The sequence below is a fragment of the Ostrinia furnacalis genome, unplaced genomic scaffold (assembly GCF_004193835.3).
Source record: "Ostrinia furnacalis isolate ACB-3 unplaced genomic scaffold, ASM419383v2 OfSCF7316, whole genome shotgun sequence".
NCBI classification, from domain to species: Eukaryota; Metazoa; Arthropoda; class Insecta; order Lepidoptera; family Crambidae; genus Ostrinia; species Ostrinia furnacalis.
Genome location: NW_021137555.1, coordinates 510,475 through 523,590, shown reverse-complemented (window position 1 = coordinate 523,590; position 13,116 = coordinate 510,475).

Genomic DNA, 13,116 nt, shown 5'->3' with positions numbered 1-13,116 from the left:
TTGACAAACTAGTGATGTCATAATATCCATTATTCAATTACTTTTAGATGACCGTTCATAAACTAATTGAATAATAATTTTATTTATTGCATACTACGACATAGACAAAATCATAAAAACCTTTTTTTATTGATTAAAAATACATTGAATAGGATAGGTCGAGATTCCAGCCAGAGCGGGAGCGGAGGGAACACAATATGGTCCAGAACCCTTTTGTGGCATTCCCAAAAGTCTCGCTCGAATGACCCTCGAGAACATCAATTTAAACAAATCCTTTATGGCATGGTCAGACACGCTAGGATTAACTCATTCCAAAGCTCTCTATGACCGAAAAAGCTCTAAGCAGATCAAAGGACTGAGTAAGATTAAAATGCGCATCTTAGTTCGAGCCCTCACTGGACACTGCAGTCACTGCCCTCACTTAAACAAGCACTTGTCCACTATGAGACTGCCCGAAACAAAAACGTGCAGGATGTGCCAAGAGGCAGATGAAACGCCACTGTGCTACACATTCTCACGGACTGCCGACCTCTGATGCGCAAGTGGAGTTTACACCTAGGCAACCACATCATAAGCCCACAAGATGTAAAACATATCGCCCCCCAAAAGATACTGCACTTTCTAATGGATGCAGGACTCGGAGGCGAACTGTAAGGAAATACTAGGATTTTATTGAACTGAATACGAGTAAGTAGCTGCTCAACACAAATTAAAAAAAAATAGCGATTCCATCTCATGCAAAAGCTCTTTTCGTAGATGGTTAACGTGTGTCGTCGCACCAGAGGCCTAATTTAATTGTGTTCTAATAAATTGTTATTATTAGTGTTCCGAAATTAGGTACAATTTTTCTGTACGTTTCCCTACTACCATGTAGTATAAGTATAAGCACATCAGCGCTGAGTTGCTGAAGTCTAAAGCGTCACATTTAATAATTTTCAAAACTGGCAAATTCGTAAATCTGCTACTGAAACCGTATACTATAGCAGGAGCTGGGATGCCCGATTGCCCGCCCCAGGATGTTGGGCTACCTACAGATTCAAAGATACGCCGATGATTAAAACATTTTGACAGTGTTAATAATATTGCTTTATGGGGATCTTTCTTGCAACGATGTACGCCGCTTGACGGAGTGAGTAAATCCACAGGTTCCCCATTGTATACCACCTACTCATTGCTGTTTCATTTTTCTGACGCACCCAGTAGTCGCATCGATAATACATTGGTTAAATAGCAAATAATTGGGCATAAATATTTAACATTTATTTGTAAAATATTGACTAATGCCTAATCACTGACAACAGAAGAATTAACCGAGAAATTCATAAAACCGAACAATACCTATAGAATAGTTAACACTGAAATAAACACATTACATTCCCTTGCGTCGCGCAGTCGGGTAAAAACTCATTGGCGATCATTAATATTTTTTTTCTATATTTTCTAATTTTTAAACTTTTATTTTCGATTCTCAATACTTTCAATACGATATTAATTGAAAGTATTACTTTCTAACCTAAGCACGTCACTATGAAACAAAAACTCGGATTTTGCGTTTTGTTTCCAACTGCACTGAAAAATGTTTTAGAAAATTGTAATTTACAGATATATTTTTAAAAAGTAACAGTAAAGAGAATTATTTACTTTGTTAGATTTGGAAATATTTCCATTCTAGTCTTATGAATTAATAAAAATAAAATAAAATTTAATCAAAATCTTATTTTAATCAAAACGCAGTCAGGCTTGCAACCTTGAAAATCGTACCAACAAAGTTAATTTGCTAATGTTGTCAGCATTGAAATCAGTGAAATTTCTCTGTGCTGTGTGTTTCTGTCAATTTTGTAGAAAGGTAAGATTTATTGGTTTTATTAATAATATTTCATTACTCTACGCACTCTTGAACAGTTTTTCATCAATGCATTATTCGTTGGTTTGCTATCTGCAAAGAATTGCACATGAAAACACATGGAAAACCATGAATTTGAAACGCCATTTTTCGCTTCTAGTTCGTTCGTCCACAGAAATATTTTTTCTTTTATCATGACTGTGTCTGGCTTTTAACGTTTTGAAATACCTGTCGTCTATGAAGAAATATGTATCTGTTCCTGAAGGTTACTATTAGGACTTTGAATGTTGATGTACCGATAGAAACAATCCAGTCTTGGATTTGTATTTGATGACTAATGCTCATTTTAACAAGGTCTAATAATTGCGGACAAAATGAAAGGCTGAACCACATTCCTATATCAAAGAAACAATAATCCATTCTTGATATCATTTTATTACTAGTGGCAGTACCTACCAACAACAAACTCATCATTTGCATTGCAACTGTTGAATTCCAATAAGATTTATTGTAGAAATTGTTGAAAACATGGTAGGTACACATGGATTACCTGCACACAATACAAAACTTTTTACAATTTCTACCTGTGGGTACCTACTTGGGCAAGAAATAACCTATTTGTTCCTAGATCATTTCCTATTATAAACTTTCGAATTGGATTTGCCAAAATTATTCTGAACCAAACTATTAATTATAATTTCTTCTTATTTACTCACTCAATTACTCTCCGGGTAGGTAGGTACTTTCTTCTTGTTTATCTTTATAAAACCCTGAACTTTGCCCACTTCCTTTAACTTCTTGCTCCTAAGCCTGTCATGTCTAGGGTTGACATGTTTGGCTTTTTATGATCTTGTCCGGCCAAATATTGGCCTGTCTGGCCTGTCCTGCTTTTGTTGTCCTGAAATTTTTCCCCTAACTGATATTTCCTTTTAGATAGCAATGAAACTCTGTGGAAATAGCTGCAAGTAATATTTACGTATTTTTTTATACCTCCTATAAACAAAAAAAAAAATGCAGTTAGGAGGTACTGGCAACTCTAAATAAATTGTGTTTAAGACATCATATCATCAGCAAAAATAGGTATTAAGGTAGTAACTGAGTGTATAATGTGACTTGCAATGTTCATAAGGCACAGACACAATAAAAAAATACTAACATTAGTGACTAATTAATGAATATGTCGCAGTCGGATTGTATAATCCGCCGTTTTACATTACCACTAGGCATTTTACATTACAGCTCTGTTTTGTAATACGGCGGTTCAACGTTTAGGCGGATTGTCATTGCGATACGTTCTTCAATACGGCGGCCCACGTTTAGCCGCATCGTACTACTATTTAGATTGTAGGGTGACCATACTTACAAAATAAAACAATGTTTAATGTAAATAAATTTTAATACGAAAGATTTCTTCTCACGATATTCCTTAGTGATTAAGTAAGAATTATTATCTTCGTTACTGTAAGTAATGCTAAATAATATATTTGGCTTCAGTAATTTTTTTGTATGTTTATAAATCACAAGGACAGCTATCTCAAAACAAATAAACTTTTTTTGAAAGTTAATAATATAATGAAAGATTTGGATTTAGTCATTTTTAAACATAATGAGTAATCACAAGGTACAAACATCTTAAAATAAAAGATATCTCAAAATCTTCACCGGCCACTGTCATAATATCATACTTTTTGCACCAATAATATTGAGTAGGATTCCGCCGAACACCAGAATCCATAGCCACTTTAGCGGTTTTGATGTGGGCTATAACCTCCAAAACTCGGTCCCTTGTCCACGGTTTTTTAACTGTTCCACATTGTGAAGAATAGAAATTCTTCAATTGCAAGTTAAAATTGTTCTTAAACTCACTGTCGACACACGTTATAACGTTTTCTTTATTCGATTCAGAAATAATTCCGTAATTTAGCAACACATTTTCTGCATCCGACGCCATTGTTGTTGTTATGTCAGGCAGCGCCACGGTATTGAAAATGGGAACTAAAAACTGTCAAAGCGGCGGGTAATGACACGCTGTTTTACATTACGGCTAGCCGTATTGAAGAACGTTTGGCGCCGAATACATTCCGGCGGATTTTCATTCAGCCGTATTCAATCCGCCTAAACGTTGAACCGCCGTATTACAAAACAGAGCTGTAATGTAAAATGCCTAGTGGTAATGTAAAACGGCGGATTATACAATCCGACTGCGACAAATATAAGATCAACTGATTAATTATGCTCAATTTATTTAACTAATCTAAAAGACAAGCAATTATTTTGCACTTATCTGTTTTTGATATGTCTTGATTTGTAATTTTTGAGTAAAATTGGAATGGATTGATATTAAATTATGAAGTTTCTGCACAACTGAAAACTGGGCCAATTTAATATTACTCTTCAATACTTAGTAGATAATGAGTCATTATGAGTATTATATCATCCACTTGTCGTAGTGCTTACACCACAGAGAGCCACCAGAGTTGCCTTTTGCCAAATAGTTTGCTGTTAGAAACATGTTGAGTAGTTCTGGTTGGTCTGGCCATTTGAAGTCTAGTTTATTCTGCGCTGATACAATGATAAAACGGATTTTGGATCTACATGAATATAACTACATTTCCTTTGCACTCGCGAGTTTACAAGCCTACAGCGCCCTAAGTTAAACACTGTAGCACCTTACTTAATCGTAATACGTGTTATTTTGCAACAAAATGTATTTTCTGTCGACTGTACTGTCCTCGCTGCGTCCGCGCCTGAGGTCACGGTCGGGCGCGCGTGCACCGTGCAACGATTCCTTTGCGTCCAGCAGGGCTACTCCGAAACGCTGTTTACATTGTTCTGTCTGTCACCGTCACTCATGCTGGCATCTCGCTTTGCGTGAGAGGGATGGCAACATTCGAAACTTCGGAATGACCCGCAGACCCACTGTCCTGCTCACTGAAGTGTGCCGTACTCTGATCGTGTCTCTGTCAGGTGTGACATGCTCCATTTCCTCCATTTGGATATCTATCTCATAAATTATTGACAGTGTTGTTCACTTAATTAAATTAATATACACGCGCCTTTGTCGGTGGAAATAAATCATTATCCGGAATTAAAAATTACCATCGTAATTACCAGCTTTAGGTACACCAAGAACGGTGCGTTCACCGTAGCAAAGAACATTTTATGTTACTTATTGTTTCGCAGCAGTTAATCTATGTTACCAAGCCTTCGGCAAGGATAGCAGGTCTAAGGGTGGGTACCAGCGCGGTTGCAGGAAAATTGTTGAACTTGTTGAAAATAGTTATTTAGATATTTACGTAACGGCGTAGGAGTCTTTTGTCATTTCCCTATCTTTGGACCGGTCTGCCGCTATATCATGCCAGTATCTCGCAATGAGAAAGATGAATGAATAACTCGGTAAATACGGAAACTTCAGTATGATGCGAAAGCCCCTCATCCCTGAATGGCATTCAGCAAAAATTAAAAGGTCAAAACTACTATGTCGATTTCACTTTTATAGGGTGATTTATTACTGATAGGTATCCGATAACTACGGGACTATTCTCACCTCTCGTTCCCACCGCTGCAACTCCTGTGTAGCCAGGATCTACAGCTTGACCGCCAATAAAAACCCAACTAGTGAAGGTCAAGTTTGTCCCGGGAAAATTTAAACTGTCATTGAACCCGCAACGAAATTAATCAGAATAATAAATATAGGAGGAATTCGAAGTAAAGGTTCGACTTCAGACAGTGTCCGATAACTTGGCGACTATCGGTTATAGGTAAAATGGGGTTTCTATCAATATTATTGTTCAAGATCTGAAAGTCTATCTACCGGTAATTTGTGGTCTAGATTGTCTGTTTCAACAATAAAATAATTCAATTCCACTTCAGTTACAATTAGATATTTATTTGCACAGCCGCCATTAAAATTTGATTTATCAGCATTTCTGGTAATTACATTGTGGCTCTCAAATCGCTTTGTATTGCCGACGTATTCGCCTTGTTCCAGTTATTATCTCACACGCTAGGTTGCTTTGTATCCAGTAAAAAATCGAACGGATTCATTAAAAAAGTTGAAAATTGTCTATAAATAAAATATACCAGATAATTATGATACTCGCCTTTCCATGCGTTTTTTTTGCGCTCACATTGCATTGTCATTTAATAATGAATCAATATTCTTCTGAGCAAAACGCATTCATAATTTGTTTATTTTTATTTAACTAAGATGGTGCCTCACCTTGAAGTTATCGTGAACCGTAACAGAATACAAGTTTGTAAACTCTTTAATAGTTTAATATTATTTTTGTCGCATGAACATTGTGGAATTTAAATGCCTTCACGTCTATGGCATGGCACCTGCTCCGTTTATGCTCAGAATGCCAACTTCTCAAAATGCCAACCGCTCGCAAAATGACAACTTCGCAGAATGCAAACTTCTCGAAATGCCAACTTCGCGAAATGCCAACTTCTCAAAATGACAACTTCTCGAAATGCCAACTTCTCGAAATGCCAACTTCTCGAAATGACAACTTCTCATAATGACAACTTACAATTATAATAAATGCAGGAGCAGTGAATGCTACCACAAATAATAAAAATAATTAAAAAGTCCATATATTTACATTATCTCAATATCTTTATTTGTTACTATACAATCAATCAATACACTAGGGTCTCAACTCAGATAAACTAAAACCAGGTACGGTCTGTAACAGCGAAACAATTATTTTACTAGATAAATTAACACATTACAAGGGCGATATAGTTTTGTCAAGTATAACTTGTGCATTTTTTAAAACTACCCTCATAACGTAACATTGTTTTCGCCATACACTATTTTATGATTTAAAGTGTACTGTGACCTTATCTGGTTTTTGTTTATCCGATTTTTACAATTATTGTAACAATTATACAGGTGTATGTCATTCAATCGACATTTGAGATGAGAGATTGATGCGATACGACCCTAGTGTATTGATTGATTGTATAGTAACAAATAAAGATATTGAAATAATGTAATGGACTTTTTAATTATTTTTATTATTAGTGGTAGCATTCACTGCTCCTGCATTCATTATAATTGTAAGTTGGCATTATGAGAAGTTGTCATTTCGAGAAGTTGGCATTTCGAGAAGTTGTCATTTTGAGAAGTTGGCATTTCGCGAAGTTGGCATTTCGAGAAGTTGGCATTCTGCGAAGTTGGCATTTTGCGATCGGTTGGCATTTTGAGAAGTTGGCATTCTGAGCATAAACGACCTGCTCGGGTAAAAAATACGTGCATGGTAAATTATAAACTTGAAGGCGCCCATATCATATCGGCAGTCTATGGTATCGGTCAAGTCCTAAATGATAATGATAAAATGAACTTAAAGATAAGATTTACATGCCCTTTAATTTATAAAACCTAGTCATTTTCAAATGTTTACTTCTATTCTGGCTACATTATACCACAGATTAAGTACTTACTTCGTGCAAATTATCATTTGACCAAAATTGCGAAAAATAAGGTGCAGAAACATCTAGGAGATAGGAGACTTAACTCCTAGAGTCAAACTAAGAGTCAAATCTCTAAATATGAAAATTGGATCACCGATTAATACTATCGCTAACTCTACCGTTCACTAGACATCCTGTATATTGGTGCATTTATTTCCAAAGTATCCCTGCCTAGATGGACACCCTGTATCAATGCGTATTGGTGCATTTATTTCCAAAATATCCCTGCCTAGATGGACACCCTGTATCGATACGTATTGATGCATTTATTTCTACAGCATCCCTGCCTAGATGGTCAACGTTCGCCGCCCTAAAATAAAAACAGTTTTTGCCGCATGCGACATTCTGCTCGTTAATTCGGTCCTCGCTCGCTTTGCTTTTTCTCTGCATTTCATCCAGAGGCGTCGTCTGGCGACCTTCGCCTATGGAACGTGGCTTGTCTTGCGGCTATTAAAGAAATACCCGCTAAAGAGGATATCTACGCATTTTTACATACAAAGACGTCTTTTACTAAAAATGCAGTAAAATGTAATTAATCATACTTTTGACAATAGCTATGCCGATAATCCTGTGACATCCGTTGTTCATGTTTATTGATGTGCCGATTTAGAAACATTATTTTGTAGGATACATTTAGGTAATGTTCCGTAGGATATTGCAATAATTTTTACCTGTGTTGTCGACTCGTATTAGGCATTAGGATTAAAATTGATAAAAGTCCTCTATGAAGATTTCGAATGTATTAAGTATTATGAATTAGTTCATGTAATATCGAGGTATGTTATTTTCTACTCAAAATCAGAAAACACAGTGTGAAACAACAGTGTGAATCCACAATAATGACTACGTTAAAGGAAAGTAGTGCCTGAAAATAGAAAGGCTCTCGAAGGCTTGCTCGAATTGCCAATTTCTCTGACAGGCTTCTAATTCAATTATTTTCGAGAATGAGGGCGCCTGATTCACTGAAAAGGAAAAATATGAGTGTTCGAACGAATCACAGTAATCGACAAACTTAATTAACCCGAATGAGTTAAAAAACCGATTTCCAAAATTGCACTACGAATATCAATATTTTATCAATTATCATTTGGTTTTAAATTAGTTGTGCTAATCGTATGCCTACATATGTTTACGTCAACTTGCTGATATAAAATATTTTAGCTGTCTTTAATTTAGAAAGGCGAACAAAAATATTTAATTAATTATTTGGTGTCATCAACAGACACTACTCTCACTTCCGGTGATATAAATTTATAGTGGTAATAAATAATAATTAATAAATTGATCACAATTTAAGTAGTGTTCATGCACACTACATTACCATTATTATAGATGATAATTATGTGCAATTTTAACAGAATCTGTAATGATTTCGTGCAATTACAACTGACATTACACCTACGTTTATTTTTGATTTATAGGTATGTATTAGATACTTTTCCTTTCATTAATTTCTATTGAGCACCAATCTTATCTTCCACGGTGAATTTTTATGGGCACTTACTATCCATCTCTGAACCCCGTATTAGCTTTAATGGAAACTTTACATGTTCCACGTGAAATCTTGTCATAAAATTATAATGGACTCTTAGATGCCATTGCACTACCGCATGCGTTGTGGGATAAAAGGCTCTTACTTCATTTTATTTCGCGATAACAGGTCAATTCGATTCTCACAAATGTATAAATAGGTTTTATTAAGGAAAAAATATTCGTAATGATAATAACAGCCATGCCAGCCAAGGTCATACGTTACGTTTTCGGACAAAGCTAACATCATCTATTTTTTCGCTGAAGAAACACTGCCTTTTTATTCTTGCTCGGGTAAAGTACCCGTTTCCCGACCAATAAAAAAGTATTCAATAAAATGTGTTCAAGTGGATTTTGGTGTGTAAATGGTGAGATGTTGTAAGACAATGACCGTGACCGGCCCGGTCTGACTAATATTAGTCAGTCAGGCAAGCCTTGTTTAGATCCGATCTATCGCCCGTTGAACCGTGAATTATTCGGTTCGCAAGTTAATTAACAAACACTAATAGCACAAACATATTTGTAGGAAAAACGATGGGTATTTGACAGTATTTTGGGTTGTGATTTCGCATAAAACAACTTCATCATTAGAAGTGCTGCTCCTATAGTAATTTCGTCTTGAATATTTGCACTAATAGACCTTTTCCACGCTTGGAATTCATTAAATGGGTCAGTTATATTAATTCAGGTGTCGTATCTGCATGCAACAACATCCGTTATTGTTATGGGATTTCGAAACTAACCATAGTATACTAACATCTGGTCAATTTATTTTTATCGAGGCACATTCTGTGGTCTATAAGTGTAAGGAGGACGATACTTCCAAGCATGACGAAGCTATGTCTCAACTCAATCAAGATGTAATCTTTTATAATACACTAGCTTTCTGCCCGCGGCTTCGCCCGCGTGGAATTTTGTCTGTCACAGAAAAACTTTATCGCGCGCGTCCCTGTTTCAAAAACCGGGATAAAAACTATCCTATGTTCTTTCCCGGGACTCAAACTATCTCTATGCCAAATTTCATCAAAATCGGTTGCGAGGTTTAAGCGGGAAAGCGTAACAAACAGACAGACAGACAGAGTTACTTTCGCATTTATAATATTAGTTGGGATTAGTTGGGATAGGTACTTGATAATATTGTTCTGTTGCTCGTTTAATTGTTATTGATTTGAATAATTGTTGAAAGTGGGTTAATTGAATTGTACACGCTTATACGGACTATTAATTATATTTAAGCAACAGAACTAAATACTTTCTCGTATTTATATTATAAAAGGAGAAAATCCATTTCATTTTCTCATGTAAAAACGACGTCATAACCTTTTTACACATCATGTAGGTTTCTCTTATACGTTTCGCCAATTAGTGAGTTTAATTTGCCTAGATTTTCTCTTAGGGCGTTTATATTGCTTGATTAGTCCATATTATCAGCAATTTGAAGTTCTGTACAATATTGCGACTTAAACGCGGTGTCGTTTTTGAAGTCGTATGTTTAGTAGATCCCGTCAATGTCGCGGAGTCGTGGAGCATTCATTATGGACCATAAACAAGGTCTTTATGTATAGTTTGAGACCGGTCCGTTTTCCCTTAGATAGTACGGTCGGTCATCGTGTAGCCATTTATGTACCGGGCAAATAGTGATGATTACTTGGATGTAATTATAGGCACAAGTTAAGTTCTGCCAATGACAGATTTTCTTCAACAGACTGTAAACTGTGTATGTCAAGTATAAGGTTCGTTATCAAATACTTGCTCTCTGTACAAATCAAGCACTCTAAAAATAAGCCCTTCAGTCTGTCCAGTTATAAAACGAATAATCAACGGTCACTTATTGTCAGTTATTTTTTGCGGTATTTTTCTCGTTACCAAGTTTCATTATCGTCAAATTATTAAACTTACTCGCATCTGCTACTATGTTATTCATGTTAACCTTTAGAGTTTAGAACAAAAGCATGATTCTTGTTAACTCATTTACAAATATGTCATTCTTCTCAAAAGGGTCAAAAGGTTTTCGGCATTAAATATTAATAAAAATTAAGACTAAAAACCACTCTTGAATATAATAACTTTGTTTGCACACTCAAATCATAGCACATTATAAGAATTTGCGTATGACTTTGTTAGGCAATGCTATGGCGTCATCCGTTTGGTAAATCATTCATGGTTATACGAATGTCACAGTTAAACTTGTTTTCAAAATATTTGTCCTGACATTTTTTGCTATGTCCGCTCATTACGCAATATGACAAAACCTGTTTCTAAATCGCGTTATGAAAGTAATTGCGTTTATGAATTAAGACCACCTCTGGCTAAAATTTAATGGGCATTTCAATAAAATTTTCTCACAGCTCACCAATGAGTCAGTCAGACATAATAAAAGCTCGGAAACCATTGTGATCTTAATAAAAATGTTAATTTAGCACCTCTCACTTTTAAAGTGTTCATCCAATGGGTGTGTGTGTGTGTAATGATGAGTCATGACGTCATGTCAATAGTTTACAATCGTAGTAGGTATACCTAGTAATACAATGACTATAACCTTTGTTTATCTAGGTTTTATATGTCTTGGATTTATGATGGTTTCTTAAGTTCTGCAGCAAACTTATTTAAAGACGAAAGTTGAATGCATGCAACTTTTGCTTTAACTATATTTTGAATCGCCTTTCCAGAACTAACCTAAACAATATCAAGTTCAAGAAAAAGTGCTCTGGAAAACAGGGCTACCAATCCGATTTAACTCGTACATTGGTATTGGGGTCCAAAGTCTAGTGAATTTAAAACTTTAACTCGAAAATTTTCCGAAGTAGGGTGGGTTGGGTGTACCTAAATTCACACGACGTCTTTTTGTGTTCTTCTTTCTTCTGTTAGTGTAATGCCATTTTGATTTACCACAAATGTATTATTTTATTTTGACAACCCTATCTGGTAACCAATCTTGCTAGTTTCATCTTATTGAACGAGACTTAGGTTTACTCTATCATGTACCTACATTATGCCATTATTATTATGATTTAGTAATTTACTATGAAAGTCGGATCATTCACGATAATACGGTGCATTAATTTATACCATCGATGCATGGATTTGAAATGAAATAGGATTTTGTTCTTCATTTCCATAGTTGCAAGAATTTCATGTTGACGGGTTGTAATTTACCTTTTCACCTTACCAGTAATCTTTTCAGTAATTAGGTCATGTAAATGAAACAGGTTTTGTAAAAGATACATTTACATGTGCATTATTATATGTATTATTGTCGATCGATATTTTATAGTCCTTTGTCTGCTTTTGTGTCGAATACAGATTTTGCCAGGAATGCTTCTGGAGTACCGGACATATTATCTTCTCCACCTTCGTCATAGGCAATTGTGATGGTTAAAGAAGCACGCAAGCTAAAATGGCGTTCATTCCATAAGAAATTGATTTCTTCCGTAACCGTAGATACGACAATACTTCGTCTTCTTCATCAATAGTGAAAGTTTAGTTTTTTGCCTTTGCATTGTCTGCCTCTTATGTGCAAATAATAGGCAATGAAGTCACAAAGGTTTCACTTCTATCAAATTATGAATAGTAATAAACATAGGCTTTTTTAACTGCGACAATTATTTGGGCGCAATATGTTGCACACGGTCACTAGATAACGATTTCTTTTGTAACTATTTAATTTTAAATGGCTACTGCCTTTCATATGTTCAATTACTCGTATAGCTCGTTAGATTGAAGCGGACCGACAATAAATAAGCAACTGAGATTTATCTCTAAGTAAGAACGTTGTCTTGTAATATTCATGTGTTAAACGATTGAAGAATTTCTTTTAAACATTGTCTGCAATTAAATCAGTCTTTATTTCGGCACACAAATGGTTGGTAGTCTGGCACAGTAAATAAAAAGAAAAACATTACATTGTTTTACTTGCTTTTTTATGTCTTTGGTGGGTTTGGTGGTCATTATAAAGCTAGCAGATGTTACATGCTATGTATTCTAGGTTATTAGGTGATCCAATTTAATATTCACGTCACTGCACCTGCTAATCCGCTGCAGGAGCGGTCTCAGCATTATGTCCGTAGACTCCCTGGCGTCTGCGTATTGATTCATCTGACCTTGTCCTCCGTTATGTAACTCAATTGAAGGTTTCTTCCACATTTTTCTCTTCATTTTGTGTTGGGATAGCTGGAAGTAGGTTACTTGGACCAATGCTGATGCCTGCTGTTGATCAAAGGCTTTGAAACTCCTTTTGTCGTGATCGCGAAGTTATCCAATAC